Source organism: Bombina bombina, chromosome 1 (genome assembly GCF_027579735.1).
Source record: "Bombina bombina isolate aBomBom1 chromosome 1, aBomBom1.pri, whole genome shotgun sequence".
NCBI lineage: Eukaryota > Metazoa > Chordata > Amphibia > Anura > Bombinatoridae > Bombina > Bombina bombina.
In genome coordinates this window covers 1021933579-1021951885 of record NC_069499.1, presented here as the reverse complement: position 1 = coordinate 1021951885, position 18307 = coordinate 1021933579, and the positions used below count along the sequence as shown (strand labels likewise).

Below are 18307 nucleotides of genomic sequence, written 5' to 3'. Positions count from 1 at the left end.
CTCCTATCTCTGCTCTCCCTCTGATGTTGCATGTCGCCCATTTCCCATCTCAGACCACCATCTGATCACCTATAATCTTAATATACAGGCTAAACCTACTTCTCCCTCTGGCCCCCGCACCTGTAGAAATCTGCACACTGTGGATCCTCTCCAACCTTATTCAAAAACTCCTCCCCCAAACTTCCAAGATATCCTGTCCTGACCTTGCTACAACCCATTATAACAATACTCTCTCCTCTGCACTTGACATTCTTGCTCCTCCCTAATTACACAAAAACCAACCTTGTCAGCTCCAGCCCTGGCACTCTCAGCAAAAACAGAATTTATGCTTACCTGATAAATTACTTTCTCCAACGGTGTGTCCGGTCCACGGCGTCATCCTTACTTGTGGGATATTCTCCTCCCCAACAGGAAATGGCAAAGAGCCCAGCAAAGCTGGCCATATAGTCCCTCCCAGGCTCCGCCTACCCCAGTCATTCGACGACGGACAGGAGGAAATATATATAGGAGAAACCATATGGTAACGTGGTGACTGTAGTTAGAGAAAATAATTCATCAGACCTGATTAAAAAACCAGGGCGGGCCGTGGACCGGACACACCGTTGGAGAAAGTAATTTATCAGGTAAGCATAAATTCTGTTTTCTCCAACATAGGTGTGTCCGGTCCACGGCGTCATCCTTACTTGTGGGAACCAATACCAAAGCTTTAGGACACGGATGAAGGGAGGGAGCAAATCAGGTCACCTAAATGGAAGGCACCACGGCTTGCAAAACCTTTCCTCCCAAAATAGCCTCCGAAGAAGCAAAAGTATAAAATTTGTAAAATTTGGCAAAAGAGTGCAGTGAAGACCAAGTCGCTGCCTTACATATCTGGTCAACAGGAGCTTCGTTCTTGAAGGCCCATGTGGAAGCCACAGCCCCAGTGGAGTGAGCTGTGATACTTTCAGGAGGCTGCCGTCCGGCAGTCTCAAAAGCCAATCTGATAATGCTTTTAAGCCAAAAGGAAAGAGAGGTAGAAGTTGCTTTTTTACCTCTCCTTTTACCAGAATAAACAACAAACGAAGAAGATGTTTGTCTGAAACCTTCAGTAACCTCTAAATAGAATTTTAGAGCACGGACTACGTCCAAATTGTGTAACAAACGTTCCTTCTCTGAAACTGGATTCGGACACAAAGAAGGTACAACTATCTCCTGGTTAATATTTTTGTTGGAAACAACCTTCGGAAGAAAACCAGGCTCAGTACGCAAAACCGAAAATTTGTATTTTGAAAATCGTGTCCCAGATGGAACCAGATATTTCAAAAGACCTTGGCGCTGCAAAAAATTGCAGCTGAAACTAGTGATTGGATAAACCGTGACAATAGTCAAAATGTTTAAAATATGAAACCTTTGGCCTTAGTAATGAGATAACGTGGTTTAAAAGAAACAATGTAAATTTATTTATACAATATTAAACATAAACTAAAACTAAAAAAGCTGATCAGCAAAAGAGCAATAAAATAATTGTAGCAATAGATAGTAAAAATGTAACAATCAAACTAACTTGACACAATATAGCAAACACACAATATGGCACTATAGCAGATGTCAGTGTAGCATCAAAAAATAACAAAAACAACCCTGGAGCTGATATGCGAAACAAATGTTGAAGTCCAGAATAAAAGTGAGCGGTCGAGATCCCACAGCTGATTCCTTGAGAAGCAGAGTGAGGCTGGAACGACAAACGGATCCAAATCATACACAAGCAGAAACCAAACAAAAGGTGTTCACTTTTACTTACACCGTGTCTTGGTTACTGCTGCGGCGATGGGTCCCTTTTAGCAAGCTGTAGCAGAGCCGGATAAGCCTTTGGAACAATACCGGATTTTTCAAAGATACTCCGCTGAAAGTTGCAGTTAACACAGAAGCCGGTCTGTGTAGGTAATGTTACGTCAGGTGGCGTGGAGTGGGAGGAGCAACGCGTTTCAGCCCGGTCAGGGCCTTTGTCAAGCTCCAGAAAGGTGTAATACAGGGCTTTTTAAACCTGTATTAGCTGTGCTCATTGGTTGGATATCGCAAATGGGAGTGCCTTATGCATAAGAGACATAATGGTAACAGTTGCGCCATATACAGATTAATAATTAATCACTGTGCAATATTGATGCAATATATAATATGATGATACAAAGAATAAAAATATAGACATCTTAAACTTTATGCCATACGATAGTTAACATTTGGTTATATTAAAATTATTCTCTCTGTTACTGAGACCAAGTGACCCATAAAGTGAAAAAAATATAGAATAAGTTTAGAATAAATTTTCTTTCTTCGTGCAGGATGGTGACATACAGCACTGAACATCCAATCTGTTAGATTGATAGTTAATAGAAAAAATAATAGTAGCAATATATTAGTGTCATCAAAGAAAATATATATTTTTTGGGGAATGGTGACATAAAAAAAATCCCTAAAAAAGTTTTTTTAAAAAATTCCATAAAAAAATAGAAAATAATAAATAATAATTTTTTTCATAAAAAGTGATTTCATGAGGAATAAAAAAGGTTATAAGAACAGAAAATCTTAATCCCTAAGATAACACCCTATATCTGATTTTCTGATCTTAGGGTGTTATCTTAGGGATTAAGATTTTCTGTTCTTATAACCTTTTTTATTCCTCATGAAATCACTTTTTATGAAAAAAATTATTATTTATTATTTTCTATTTTTTATGGAATTTTTAAAAAAAACTTTTTTAGGGATTTTTTTTATGTCACCATTCCCCAAAAAATATATATTTTTCTTTGATGACACTAATATATTGCTACTATTATTTTTTCTATTAACTATCAATCTAACAGATTGGATGTTCAGTGCTGTATGTCACCATCCTGCACGAAGAAAGAAATTTATTCTAAACTTATTCTATATTTTTTTCACTTTATGGGTCACTTTGGTCTCAGTAACAGAGAGAATAATTTTAATATAACCAAATGTTAACTATCGTATGGCATAAAGTTTAAGATGTCTATATTTTTATTCTTTGTATCATCATATTATATATTGCATCAATATTGCCACAGTGATTATTATTAATCTGTATATGGCGCAACTGTTACCATTATGTCTCTTATGCATAAGGCACCTCCCATTTGCGATATCCAACCAATGAGCACAGGTAATACAGGGCTTTTTAAACCTGTATTACACCTTTCTGGAGCTTGACAAAGGCCCTGACCGGGCTGAAACGCGTTGCTCCTCCCACTCCACGCCACCTGACGTAACATTACCTACACAGACCGGCTTCTGTGTTAACTGCAACTTTCAGCGGAGTATCTTTGAAAAATCCGGTATTGTTCCAAAGGCTTATCCGGCTCTGCTACAGCTTGCTAAAAGGGACCCATCGCCGCAGCAGTAACCAAGACACGGTTGTAAGTAAAAGTGAACACCTTTTGTTTGGTTTTCTGCTTGTGTATGATTTGGATCCGTTTGTCGTTCCAGCCTCACTCTGCTTCTCAAGGAATCAGCTGTGGATCTCGACCGCTCACTTTTATTCTGGACTTTCAACATTTGTTTCGCATATCAGCTCCAGGGTTGTTTTGTTATTTTTGATGCTACACTGACATCTGCCTATAGTGCCATATTGTGTGTTGCTATATTGTGTCAAGTTTAGTTTGATTGTTACATTTTTACTATCTATTGCTACAATTATTTTATTGCTCTTTTGCTGATCAGCTTTTTTAGTTTTAGTTTATGTTTAATATTGTATAAATAAATTTACATTGTTTCTTTTAAACCACGTTATCTCATTACTGAGGCCAAAGGTTTCATATTTTAAACAATTTTGACTATTGTCAACGGTTTATCAATCACTAGTTTCAGCTGCAATTTTTTGCAGCGCCAAGGTCTTTTGAACTAATCTGGTTCCATCTGGGACACGATTTCAAAATACAAATTTTCTGTTTCTTGTTGTGGAGATAGGGGTCTCCATTTTTTCCCTTGGTTCTATGGTCTTGCCTTTTCCTTAGCGCAGTGGCAACATTTTTCTTTGTTTTTTCAGTACGCCAAAACCACCTCTATCTGCATGGACCAGACCTAGGGCGGAGAACACTGCAGAGCAGATAATCAGAACTCTTCTAGCAGAAGAAATTGCAACCCAAAAAAACAAAACTTTCCACGATCAATAACTTAATATCTACGGAATGTAAGGTTCAAACGGAACCCCTGAAGAACTGAAAGACCTAGATTAAGACCTCCAGGGAGGAGTCAACAGGTCTGTAAACAGGCTTGATTCTAACCAGAGCCTGAACAAACGCTTAAACGTCTGGCACAGCTGCCAGCCCTTTTGTGAAGTAAAACCGATAAAGCAGAGATCTGTCCCTTCAGAGAACTTGCAGAAAAATCCTTTCTCCAACCTTCCTTGTAGAAAGGAAAGGAATCTTAGGAATTTTTATCTTGTTCATGGGAATCTTTAGATTCACCCAAAAGATATATTTTTTCCATATTTTATGGTAAATTTTTCTAGCTACAGGCTTTCTAGACTGAATAAAGAGTATCTATTACGAATCTGAAAAACCCCACGCTTTGATAGAATCAAGCGTTCAATCTCAAGCAGTCAGATGGAGGGAAACCCACGATTCGGATGTTCGAATGGACCCTGAAACGAAGGTCCTGTCCCAAAGGTAGCCTTCCATGGTTGGAGCCGATGACATATTCACCAGGTCTGCCATACCAAAGTCCCTGCGTGGCCACGCAGGAACCTATCAAGATCCACGAAGCCCTCTCCTGATTGATCCTGGCTACCAGCCTGGGAATGAGAGGAAACGGTTGGGAAAACATAAGCTAGGTTGAAGGTCCAGGTGCTACTAGTGCATCTACTAGAGTCGCCTTGGGATCCCTGGATCTGAACCGTAACAAGGACCTTGAAGTTCTGACGAGACGCATCAGACTCCATGTCTGAATGCCCCATAATTGAGTTATTTGGGCAAAGATTTCGGATGGAGTTCCCCTCCCCGGATGCTCCTCCATCACCAGGGAACTCCTTGTTCCCCCCTGATGGTTGTTATATGCAAGTCGTCATGTTGTCTGATTGACACCTTATGAATTTGGCCTTTCGCTAGTCGAGGCCAAGCCTTGAGAGCATTGAATATCGCTCTCAGTTCCAGAATATTTATCGGGAGAAGAGAGTCTTCCGAGACCATAGACCTGAGCTTTCAGGGGTTCCCAGACCGCGCCCAGCCCACCAGACTGGCGTCGGGTCGTGACAATGACCCACTCTGGTCTGCGGAAGCTCATTCCCTGTGACAGGTTGTCCAGGGTCAGCCACCAACGGAGTGAATCTCTGGTCCTTTGATCTACTTGGATCGTCGGAGACAAGTCTGTATAATCCCCATTCCACTGTCAGAGGCATGCACAGTTGTACATGGCTTTAGATGAATTCGTGCAAAAGGAAACCTATGTCCATTGCCGCAACCATCAAACCTCATTACTTCCATGCACTGCGCTATGGAAGGAAGAAGAACAGAATGAAGTACACTGACAAGAGCTTAGAAGTTTGATTTTCTGGGCCTCTGTCAGAAAATCCTATCATTCTAAGGAAACTATTATTGTTCCCAGAAGGGAACTCTTGTTGACGGGGACAGAGAACTTTTTTTCTATGTTCACTTTCCACCTCGTGAGATCTGAGAAAGGCTAGGACAATGTCCGTATGAGCCCTTGCTTTTGACAGAGACGACACTTGAATCAGGATGTCGTCCAAGTAAGGTACTACTGCAATGCCCCCTGGTCTTAGCACGCTAGAAGGGACCCTAGTACCTCTTGTGAAAATCCTTGGAGCAGTGGCTAATCGAATGGAAGTGCCATCAAACTGGTAATGCTTGTCCAGAAAGGCGAACCTTAGGAACCGAAGATGTTCCTTGTGGATAGGAATATGTAGGTACGCATCCTTTAAATCACCGTGGTCATGAATTGACCTTCCTGGATGGTAGGAAGGATCGTTCGACATGGTTTCCATTCTTGACGATGAAACCCTTAGAAACTTGTTTAAAATCTTGAGATCTAAAATTGGTCTGAATGTTCCCTCTTTTTCTGGGAAACTATGAACAGGTTGGAGTAAAACCCATCCTTGTTCTCCTAATGGAACAGATGAATCATCCATTCTTGACAGGTCTTCCTACACAATGTAAGAATGCTCGTCTTTTTATTTGGTTCGAAGATAATTGAGACCTGTGAAACTTCCCCTCTGGAGGGTAGTATCCCTGAATTCCAGGAGATAACCTTGAGAAACTATTTCTAGCGCCCAAGGATCCTGAATATCTCTTGCCCAAGCCTGAGCAAAGAGAGAAAGTCTGCCCCCCACCAGATCCCCGGTCCCGGATCGGGGGCCAACAACTTCATGCTGTTCTTGGTAGCAGTGGCAGGTTTCTTGGCCCTGCTTACCCTTGTTCCAGCCTTTGCATCGGTCTCCCAGGCTGGCTTGGTTTGAGAAGTATTACCCTCTTACTTAGAGGGTTGTTGAATTTGAGGGCTGGTCCGTTTCTGCGAAAGGGACGAAAATTTGGCTTATTTTTAGCCTTAAAAGACCTATCCTGAGGAAGGGCGTGGCCCTCTTTCCCCACGTGATGTCTGAAATAATCTCTATTCAAGTCAGGGCCAAACAGTTGTTTTACCCTTGAAAGGGATGTTAAGCAATTTGGTCTTGGAGGACACATCCGCTGACCAAGACTTTAGCCAAAGCGCTGCTGCGCGCCACGATAGCAAACCCCAGAATTATTCGCGCCTAATCTAGCTAATTGCAAGCGGCATCTAAATAAAAGAGTTAGCCATTTAAGTGCTTGAACTCTGTCCATAACCTCCTCATACGAAGATTCTTTATTGAGCGACTTTTTTAGTTCTTGAACCAGAAACACGCAGCTGTAGTGACAGGAACAAGGCATGAAATTGGTTGTAGAAGGTAACCTTGCTGAACAAACATCTTTTTAAGCAAACCCTCTAACCCTTTTTATCCATAGGATCTTGAAAGCAACAACTATCTTCTATAGGAATAGTAGTGCGTTTGTTTAGAGTAGAAACCGCCCCTCGACCTTGGGGACTGTCTGCCATAAGTCCTTTCTGGGCGGTCGACTATAGGAAATAATTTCATATAATATAGGGGGAGGAACAAAAGGTATGCCGGGCCTTTCCCATCCTTATTTACTATGTCCGCCACCCGCATGGGTATAGGAAAAGCATCAGGGGACCCCCGGAACCCTCTAGGAACTTGTCCCATCTTACATAATTTCTTTGGGAATGACCAAATTGTCCCACAATCATCCAGAGTAGATATTACCTCCTTAAAGTAGTGGTGGAGATGTTCTAATTCTAAATTTAAATGTTACAACATCAGGTTCAGCTTGTTGAGAAATTTTCCCCTGAATCTGAAATTTCTCCCTCCAGACAAAAACCTCCTCCCTGGCCCCTCTACAGATTGGTGTGACGGGCATGTCAGAACAGTTATCATCAGCGTCCTCCTTGCTCTTCAGTGTTTAAAAACAGAGCAATCGCGCTTTCTCTATGATAAGTAGGCATTTTGGATAAAATGTTTGCAATGAATTATCCATTACAGCCGTATATTGTTGCATGGTAATAAGTATTGGCGCACTAGATGAACTAGGGGGGGCCCCCCATCTTGTGTGGGCAAAACTGGTGTAGACACAGAAGGGGGATGATGCAGAACCATGCTTACTCCCCTCATCTGAGGAATCATCATGGGCAATATCATTATCTATGGCATTATTGTCCCTACTTTGTTTGGACACTATGACACAATTATCACATATATTTAAATGGGGAGACACCTTGGCTTTCATACATATAGAACATCGTTATCTGATGGTTCAGACATGTTAAACAGGCTTAAACTTGTCAACAAAGCACAAAAAACGTTTTAACAATAAAACCGTTACTGTCACTTTAAATTTTAAACTGAACACACTTTATTACTGAATATGTGAAAAAGTATGAAGGAATTGTTCAAAAAAATTTCACCACAGTATCTTACAGCCTTAAAAGTATTGCACACCAAATTTGAAAGCTTTAACCCTTAAAATAACGGAACCGGAGCCGTTTTTACATTTAACCCCTATACAGTCCCAGGTATCTGCTTTGCTGAGACCCAACCAAGCCCAGAGGGGAATACGATACCAATTGATGCTTCTATAAGCTTTTTTCAGTGGTTCTAAGCTCCTCACACATGCATCTGCATGCCTTGCTTTCCAAAAACAAACTGCGCATTAGTGGCGCGAAAATGAGGCTCTGCCTATGACTAGAAAAGGCCCCCAGTGAAAAAAGGTGTCCAATACAGTGCCTGCCGTTTTTTTAAAAACAATCCCCAAGATTATAATAACTATTAATAGTTATAATCTGCCAAATATGCTTAGTAAAGTAATCGTTTTAGCCCAGAAAAATGTCTACCAGTTTTTTAAGCCCTAATGAAGCCCTTTATTCTTATACTAAACTAAGAAAATGGCTTACCGGTTCCCATAGGGAAAAATGACCAGCTTCCAGCATTACCAAGTCTTGTTAGAAATGTGTCATACCTCAAGCAGCAAAGTCTGCTCACTGTTTCCCCCAACTGAAGTTAATTCATCTCAACCAGTCCTGTGTGGAAACAGCCATCGATTTTAGTATACGGTTGCTAAAATCAATTTTCCTCTTACAAACAGAAATCTTCATCTCTTTTCTGTTTCAGAGTAAATAGTACATACCAGCAACTATTTTAAAATAACAAAACTCTTGATTGAAGAATAAAACTACCTTTAACACAAAAAAAACTCTTAGCCATCTCCGTGGAGATGTTGCCTGTGCAACGGCAAAGAGATGATGGGGTAGGCGGAGCTGGGAGGGACTATATGGCCAGCTTTGCTGGGCTCTTTGCCATTTCCTGTTGAGGGAGGAGAATATCCCACAAGTAAGGATGACGCCGTGGACCGGGACACACCTATGTTGGAGAAAAATGCTCCTACTACTGAGCGTGCCTGGAGGAAATCCGCTCTGAACCTGATTTCATCAACTATACGTTCATTCTTTATTCTACACCTCTGCCCCTTCACTTAGCCAAGCAAACCTACTTTCTCCTTCTCTTATATCTACTCACTCCTCAAACCCTAAACAAGTCTTCTCATTTTTCTAACTCTTTCTTCTACCCACCTGCACCACCCCTTTTATCTGCCTTTACTGCTCTAGACCTGGTAGACTACTTTTTCAAAAAAACGCTTACCATCCGAAGCAACATCCCAACACAATATTCCCTCTCTCCTGCCTCTCCCACTTAAATCCATCCTAAATGCCTGTGCTAGGCTAATCCATCTATCCCCATTGCTCTGTATCTGCTGCACCTCTCTGTGAATCCCTTCACAGGCTCCCCCATTCACAGCAGAATTAAATTCAAAATGGTCAACATGACCTACAAAGCCTGACCAACAACTGCCCCCCCTACCTGTCCTCACTCATCAACAAATATACTCCAGCCTGCTCCCTAAGAACCAACAATGACCTGCTCCTTGCATCTTCTACCATCACCTCCTCCCTGCTAGACTGCAGGACTTCGGTCGTGCAGCACCCTACCCTCTGGAAAGCCACTTCCTCGAGCTGTCAGGACTTTCCCTAGTCTGTCCTACTTTAAACGCTCCCTAAGGACCTTTTTGTTCAGAGAAGCCCAAATCAGTACCAAATTAAATTCCACTTGCCTAATAACTGCCTTCATCTAACTCGCACTAACATCATTCTCACTTTTGCCGTCCCACCTCCTGTTTCTCACTCTCCTACCCATCTAGACTTGTAAGTTTCCACGGGAATAGGGTCCTCAATTGCCCTTGTATATGTTTGTTAACTTTTGTCCAGTGTCTTATATTGTATTGTATCACAATTGTACTTTTATCTTTGTAACTTATGGACAGTGCTGCAGAATCTGTTGGCTCTTTCTAAAATAAAGAATTAATAATTAAAAAAAAAATAAACGCAGCCACGTGATTCATCTTTACATATTTTCTACCAGTTTGTATTTCCTTCTGAAGATGCTATTGCTAGGAAAATAGAGCTACCATGCGGTTTCCACATAAAAATAATAATAATTATAAACTTGTCTACCTGTGTTATTTTCTCTGGTTCTCTCTGCTGCATCTTTGACTCTCCTGCAAGTTAAAAATTGAATTGGAGGCTCGAGAAGGAGCATTTAAAGGGACACTGTACCCATAATGTTATTCTTTCGTGAATTCTTCTTCATTCTCTTGGTATCTTTATTTGAAATGCACGAATGTAAGTTTAGATGCCAGCCCATTCTTTGGTGAACCAACCTGGGTTGTCCTTGCTGATTGGATGGATAAATTCATCCACCATTAAAAAAGTGCTGTCCAGAGTACTGAAACCAAAAAAGCTTAGATGCCTCTCTTTTTCAAATAAAGATAGCAAGAGAATGAAGAAAAAAATTATAATAGGAGCAAATTAGAAAGATGCTTAAAATTTGCATGCTCTTTCTGAATTACAAAAAGAAAAAAAATTGGGTTCAGTGTCCCTTTAAGTAAGATTTACCTACCTAGATTGATAGCACAAGTTTAAAAGGCTTTCTTCATACACTGTTACTTTGAACATGAAGAAATACTCTTAAAGTAATTAAAAAAAATGTTATCATTACAACTTCTCTCTTACATTTGTTTCGATTTCCAAAGGCAGCATAAAAAGGCTGAGGGTCTGTAAAGAGTTGCCGGATGTCAGAGAGGCAGGAAATCTTGAAGCGCTCTGGGGGCTTTTTCTATAACCTCTCTGTAAAATATGGTTACGGTCAGCAAGCGCGAGCAGATAAGGATTAATGCGTACGGAGTGAAAAAAAAGATACATTTGGAGAGAGTAACAAAGGCTTTTGTAAATTGCAATACCTTACAGTATAACAAACATCTATCAAAGAATCACACCATTTTGTTATGTTACTACCACTTAAACATTTTTACATCTGCAACAGAATTGGGTAAAATGATGCCAGAACGTTTTAAAGTCTCACAATGAAATTATCATCACTAAAAGTTCACTGAAACTGTTTCAAAATGTCTTACTGTAATGCAGAATGCTACAGTCACACAGGGCACCAGTTCCATCTGAGAGCCATCACTGTAATGTGAATCCTTTATAGTGATAAAGGGATATGAAACCCAGAAAATCTGTTGTTGTGATTCAGACTGCGTATACAATTTATAAAAAGTTTCCACTTTACTTCTATATCAAACTCTGCTTGGTTCCGTGGTATTCTCTGTTGTAAGAGATCCCTATGTCTGGAGCACTATAGGCAAGAAATAGTGCTGCCATTTAGTGATCTTGCACTTGGATAAACTTCTTATAAAACTGCTGCCATATATTGCTCCCCGACATGTGCCACACTTCTTATGTCCCTGCTCTTTTCAACAAAAGACACCAAGAGAACGAAGACCAATTTGATAATAGAATGAAAATTAGAAAGTCTACCTAATTCATGAAAGAAAAAGTTTGGGTCTTCATGTGCCTTTAAAGACCACTGCCCCCTTTAAAAAAACACAATTATGTCACGATCATACAGTAAGAAACAACAGGGAGATCAGCAGTGCACCGTTATGAAGGCTGTAAGCAGCTCAGTGCACGCTATGAAGGCAGTAAGCTGCTCAGGAAATATTGTCACATGACCAGAGAAAGCACCAATCACAGAGCTGGAGTCACACTTTATAAAAGTTTAATAGTCATGCACATTACAGAAGCAGGTCGCCGTGACTGCCAGCATATAAACAGTACCCGTAGATAGATAAATAAGCAGCAATAAAATGCAAGACCACTGTATTCATATACACCATAGAGATGCATTTACAAAGTGTACAGCAGCAGTTCACGAACACTGAAGATGTGTATACATAGAGCACTACAGTCACAGAAGAAATGCTGCACATTTGTACTTACCCTGTGTATGGGCAGTGAAGAGGCTACTAGGGGACAAAAGGAGCGGTCCAAGTGGGAGAGTGTAGCCTTCTGCACGCACCCCCCCCTGTAGATACCCCCTTTGTGAGCTCCGCCAGACCCACTGATCGTGCCAGAGCAATATATGAATCTATAGCCATTCCTGGGGAACATTGACAGGGTATTTGTAAGGGCAAATAAAGAGACATCAGTCACCAGGGTACAGCTATAGAGATGGAATCATAGATGGGAAAAATAAAAAAATCTAAGAAATAATAAAAGAATTATGGGAAAATCTATGTTAAAATAAGTGGTGCTCTCTTGAAAGTGACAGAGGATGGTACAATGCTAGATATTTATAGGGAAAGCAAACAAGATGGTTTAATATTATAGCTGGACAGGTATGGCAGCAGCAATAGCACTAGAAACATAAGAGTTAAAATTACAATGCGGGGACCAAGCATCGGGGGAGTAGAACTCAGGAGAGGCACACTGTGACATAGGAAATAACTCACTGGGGGCATCACTAAAAGGAACGTTTGCTGACACTTGTACTAAAGTAAAACACCTCCCTGCAGCAGATAAAGAGGTAACCAGGAACACAAGACACAGAATTAAGCAAGCAGTAACTTTAAGATATACAAGAGAAAGCTCTTTCAGTATTGGGAGACGTCAGTGGTTCATCGTAAAGACAGATACGGACTGGGCAATTTAAATATCACAACAGACTACACATTTACCAAGTGGTGATACCAAAACATGTGAATTGCACGATAGAGTTGGACAATTCCTGGCTGAGTCCAGTCCTTCCCAAGTATGTGGCAAAATGTGCCAAGTGCATCTGATCTAGTAAGGATAAGAAATAAGCATTGAGTGTTTAAAATCTTATTGCGAAAGTCTGCAATTGGGAAAGAGTGTGAGGTATGTTGTGTGTCAGTAACTACTGGAAATACCTTGCTAGTGGAATTTCACCAGGGTGCGGAAGATTTTGTATCCCTGATTGTTTTGGGAGAAACCAGGTGTTCTACCCCTTTCCCACTGTTCCTTAGTAGGGAATTAGTTGCACCTTAATGATTAGGTCCACTAAAGCCAAAAAGTGTGAGGTTACCTGTACAAAACTTTCATCAGAGAATTGCCTGGATTTTGGGTCTGGAATGCTCTTTGGATCTGATAAATTAATTTAGTACAGGAAAAGGCACATGTGGTCAAACAGAAGCTGAACCCTGGGGGGAAACCATCCCACAAGGCAAGCTACTGTACAGCAATTGTCTCCTGTCTTGTTTATTGTGGATGCGAACCATAGGTATTAGTTATTCTATTCCATCTCATCATATACTCTGTCTGAGGGTATGTGCATGCTAAGTGATATGTAGTGTCATTGTGTGAGTAGTGAAGATCCTAACCTGGTAACCAGTGCCATCAATGTCACTCACAATGATGCGATCTTCACTGTTCCCACAAGAAGATGTGAGCTCTACATCGCTGTTGTACCCTGAAATTTAGTGCACACACTAAATACAACCTCGTTAGCTCCTCCTCCAGGATCAGGACTCTTCTGTTGTGAAAAGAAAATCATTCAATGTTTGAGCCACAACAATGAGCAGAAGTCTAATTTCAGGACAAATCAGAGAGATATAGCAATGTCCACATCAATAAAAATCAGGATTCACAAATACCCATCAAAATGAAACAATCATTGAATCCAAAAGTTCTGCCGTTCAAGTTACATTGTACTAAATAAAAAAAAATAGATTTCCTATGATAATGAAACCATTTTGTGTAAGCAGTTCATATCAGACCATTAAAGGGCAATAATAGTTGAAATAGTCTAGTCTGTTAGAGCACGTCATTTTACCTGCAACAGCAACACGCTAAAATCTGGATGTGCACAGATTTTAGCGTGTTGCTGTTGCACAAGAATGAATTTGGCAAGAAAATAGCCAAGCGGCACGAAGGGCTGTCTTTTTCCGCATTCGTAGGTTCAGGAAGCGTCAGAATGCACCTCTCTAGCAACTAGAGCTGCTGATTGGATCAGCGGTGGGTTTTGCTAAGGACCAAGCAGTGCTCTGTGGATTGCGAGCAGCAAATCTACTGTGTGTTTAATCCCTTTGCAGGGGTTAAACACACAGTAGAGCAGGGTCGATAGTCGGAAAATGACATACTCTAACAAATTAGGGCATGTATTCTTCCTATTATGGACCTTTAAGCAATGGGTACTTAGGTATCAGTTCACAGATTAAAGGAACACACTAAACCCAAAAACTTTATTTCATTATTCAGATAGAGAATTACATTTTAAATAACATTCCAATGTACTTGCTATTATCTAATATTTGCTTCATTCTTTAAATATCCTTTGTTAAAGAAATAGCAATGCACATGGGTGAGCCAATCACACAAGGCATCTATGTGCAGCAACCATCAGCAGCTACTGAGCATATCTAGATATGCTTTTCAGCAAAGTATATCAATAGAATGAAGCAAATTAGATAATAGAAGTAAATTAGAAAAGTTGTTTAAAATTGTATGCTTTTTCTAAATCATGAAAGAAAAATTTTGGGTTTAATGCCCCTTTAAGGGGGAAATGTATCAAGAATTGCAGGTGGACAAGTTCTCAAGTAGAAAATCTGCCGGCATGCAACTTCCATTTGTGATGCAGCATTGTGTGACATAACATTGTACAAGATCAATCTAGTGCAATGGCCACCCCCAGCTCTCACACAGTTAGGAGGCACGGTGAGTTACCCCAAACAAGTGAGTTGCAGGGTCTTATATCTCGCTACCCTCTTTGGTGGCAGAGCGGCTAAAGAAGCAGTTTGCAAGTCTTCACCACCAAAGCCTCAAAAGCTGTGGATTGAGATTAATAAAGCTTCCTCTAAATCTCACAGATGGAATGCAGCTGCTGTTAATGAAATAAAAAGTGGAGATGTGGTTTAAGACCAGCAAGAAAAATTCATCTAAACCTTCTCACTTACTATCTGCTCAGAAGTCAGACGCAAGGGACCCTCTGATACGACTGTTGCTTTGCAGGGACCACAGACAGGCTCAGATTCAATTTTCGTTGGTTTCTCTAACCTAAGCACGAAAGGTGAATATGTCCCATTTAATGGGTGAAAAGGAGAAAATGTAGCTATAACAACACCTACCTGGCATTAATAAAGGAGACAGCCACTAGAGGGGAACCAGTAATAAAAAAAACAATAGACAGAGAAACTTTGAAAAACAGAACCATGTTTAAGGAAAACCTGGGAAGTGAAAATATAACAAAACCTAAAATGTAAAACATAGATACTCACCACTGGATTTCACATTTCTTCTGCTGCTCCTCAAACTCCTGAGTATTGGACAATGGCTGCATGAGGGGGGAGTGAGGGAGAGAGTGGGGGTCTGTGAGTGGGAGTGGGAGGTGTGAGGTAAGGACTAGTGCTATGGGAAGAACTGCTAAAATGTAAATGGGTGAAGAGAATTAAGTGAGCAAGATATTCTGGGAAGTGCTATGTTGTGGAATTACAGGATGAAGCATGGAATGTGGAAAAGAGCAGTAACAGATTAGAAGTAATTGGTAGGGGGCTTCTCTGTTTACACCAGAAATGTGTTAAGCATTAGTAGAGCGGATACCCTCTTTTCCTGATCTTGATGTAACCCCAGAATTCATTTGCTTGATTTCTCACTGACTGGAATTCATGGTCCCTTCCTCGCCATGAAAACCACCAGCCACGAGACCTGGGGGGATCTTTCGTCTGGTTAAGCTGTTCAATCACTGCCTGAAACAAGTTATACAAATGAAGATCCCTAAAGAAAGATCTGAGATATGGGTTATTTCCAAAAAGCAGTGATTCTTACCGGAGGCAGATCTTGGTTGAAAACTTGCATGCAAAGGATTATTGGGGCAGCAGTTGCCCAGTTATAGAACCTGTAGTAAAAGAGCATTGAAATGAGGACAAAATATGTAAAGATATTTTTTTTTAAAAAAGTATGTCATGTGGTTGCTAGAAACAGAAGTTGGAAATAAGGAGATGTATCTGTGTTGGATACAGAAAACAAATACAGGAAATTAAAAGCAGTAAAGAGAAGCAATCTTACCTGCTGTGTATCCGTAGCACAAGCCGAGGATCCTCTATCAGGGATGGATTTTGGCAAAATTGAGAGTATGAACCTGGTGCTCCATAAATTTGTCTGTTAATAGAGATAGGGAAGGAATGTAATGTGATTGTTGAAGGCTCAATGTGCTTTTAAGAAAAATAAAGCAGAAATGTTGGCTCGCATGTGACAAAGAGGCAACATTAAATATTTGGTGGACTAACATAATAAACCAGCTCAGGGAAGAAGGCCCTTTTAGGTATGCAACTTGCCTTAACACCTGAAGTAGATCTGTTCCATAATGGCTTTATAAGATAGTTCATATTTGTGTACAATTTTTTCTTGGAGATTAAACTAGCACCTTCCAAGGCTTGGTCCCAAGTGGAATCTCCTGTCCCTGGACACAACTGGTTTCTAAAACTGGAAATAAGCTAATACCATAAAAAGTCGCCTCAAAGTCCCTTGGGATAATTTCAAGAGTGGACTTAATTCCCATTCTTTTTGGCTTCATTAGCCCTACTCATTTATGTTAAAGACATAACATGTATTTGGTTTTTCCCCCCTCTGCCTTAACCTACCCACCCCACACACACACAACACACACACAAAAAGTTTACAGCCCTCAGAGGAGATCATGAGTGATTAAAAAACAGCCCCCTTATGGTTTAGGTCATACTCCAACAAAACAGAATTAACTAGGAACTTGTGCTACTTAAACCATTAGTGACACCCATCTGTTACCTACATTACATGAGCTAGTTATTTTGGTTGGTATAACTAAAGCATTATGAGTCCAAATGCAGTTTGCAATATCAAAAACAATAGATTACGTTCTTCAAATTTTGAAAAATTATTCTTATATGCACTTTTATGTACAGAAACCTCAATAAAATGTAAGGCAGAAATCTAATACCCTGGCACCACTCAACACCTTAGTGACCAGTTACGTAGCATTCAGAAAGCTTTTCCCCAACCTTCCACTCACCCTCAGGAATGTCCAGGTGTCTGCAAGTCCCCCCACACAATGAAAGGGCAATGTCTATCTTCACGGATCTTATCCCAAGATCCTGCATCTTCGTTAGACATCTGCTCTGTTGTCTCCTCAGATGCTGTGGAGGAGGAGGAGGATGTGGTTCACTAGTAAAAGAGGTAAGGCAGAAGAGTTTAAGTAACATTTTTTTTTTTTTATCCAAGAATACAAAATATTTGTCACTAAGGGCCCCCGATGATCTAAGCCTCATTCACTCAGCCCTAATGATCTAAGAAGTCTTGCCAGTACGGCAAGGACCCTCAAATCATTTTAGAAAACTTAAAGGGCACCGTCTTACACCAGAATGTTATTGTTAAAAAGGAATAGATAACGCCTTTACTACCAATTCCCCAGCTTTGCACAACCAACATTGTTATATTAATATACTTCTATAACCTTTAAAATTCTAAATTTCTGTCTGTTTCCTAAGCCACTAAAGACAGCCTCTTCTCACTATGCTTTTATAGTAGCTTTTCACAACAGGGGAGAGCTAGTTCATGTCAGCCATATAGATACCACTGTACTGCCCGTGAGTTGTGGCAGACACTGTACTAATGGGATTAAATGAAAGTCAATAGTTAATAAATAAAAAGTCATGTTGATCAGGGGGCTGTAAGAAGATGCTTAGATACAAGGTAATCAACAGAGGCAAAAAATTAAATTAATAAAACCATGTTAGTTATGCAAAACTGGGGAATGGGTAATAAAGGACTATCACTCTTTTAAACAATAAAAATTTTTGGAGTAGACTTGTCCCCTTTAAATTTACCTTGAGATATGTTTATCTCACTCTGCAGGGATTTGTATGTGACTCTACATTACAAAATAAGGTTTTAAACAATTCCAAAGATATTTTGTTTTCTCTCTCCATGCTGTCGAGTTTTTGATCACAGGGCTGTATGAGAGAACTAAATGTTTGGGAAGTAAAGAGAGACTTCTGGGAGTCAGGAGACAACATGTCATCGGGTGTCAGAGAAGAGGCTTTGATCACGGTTTCTGAAACTGCCAATAGATAAAGAAATATTCATGTAAATAAGAAGAAATGTGAGAGTTTCTAGCGAGAAGGTAAAGAAGTTAAATAGATTGTAATAATAAGGGAAAAGGAAAGGAAAAGAAAGAATTATTGAATATATTTCTTGCTCTCCCAATAAATTAGATAACTATACTGCAAAGCGTATGGCTGCAGATTGTACAGAAATGTATTGCGTGGACACCCATAATAATGATTTTTGTTTTCAGTGGTGAAACTACTGCAAATGCTTCCAATAA

General features: G+C 40.2%; 1 pseudogene; it reads right to left on the bottom strand.

Moving 5' to 3' along the window:
• Positions 1–15286, bottom strand: part of LOC128662581 (phosphatidate phosphatase LPIN3-like) — a 29749-nt pseudogene extending 14463 nt beyond the window's left edge.
• Positions 15287–18307: the final 3021 nt, after the last annotated feature.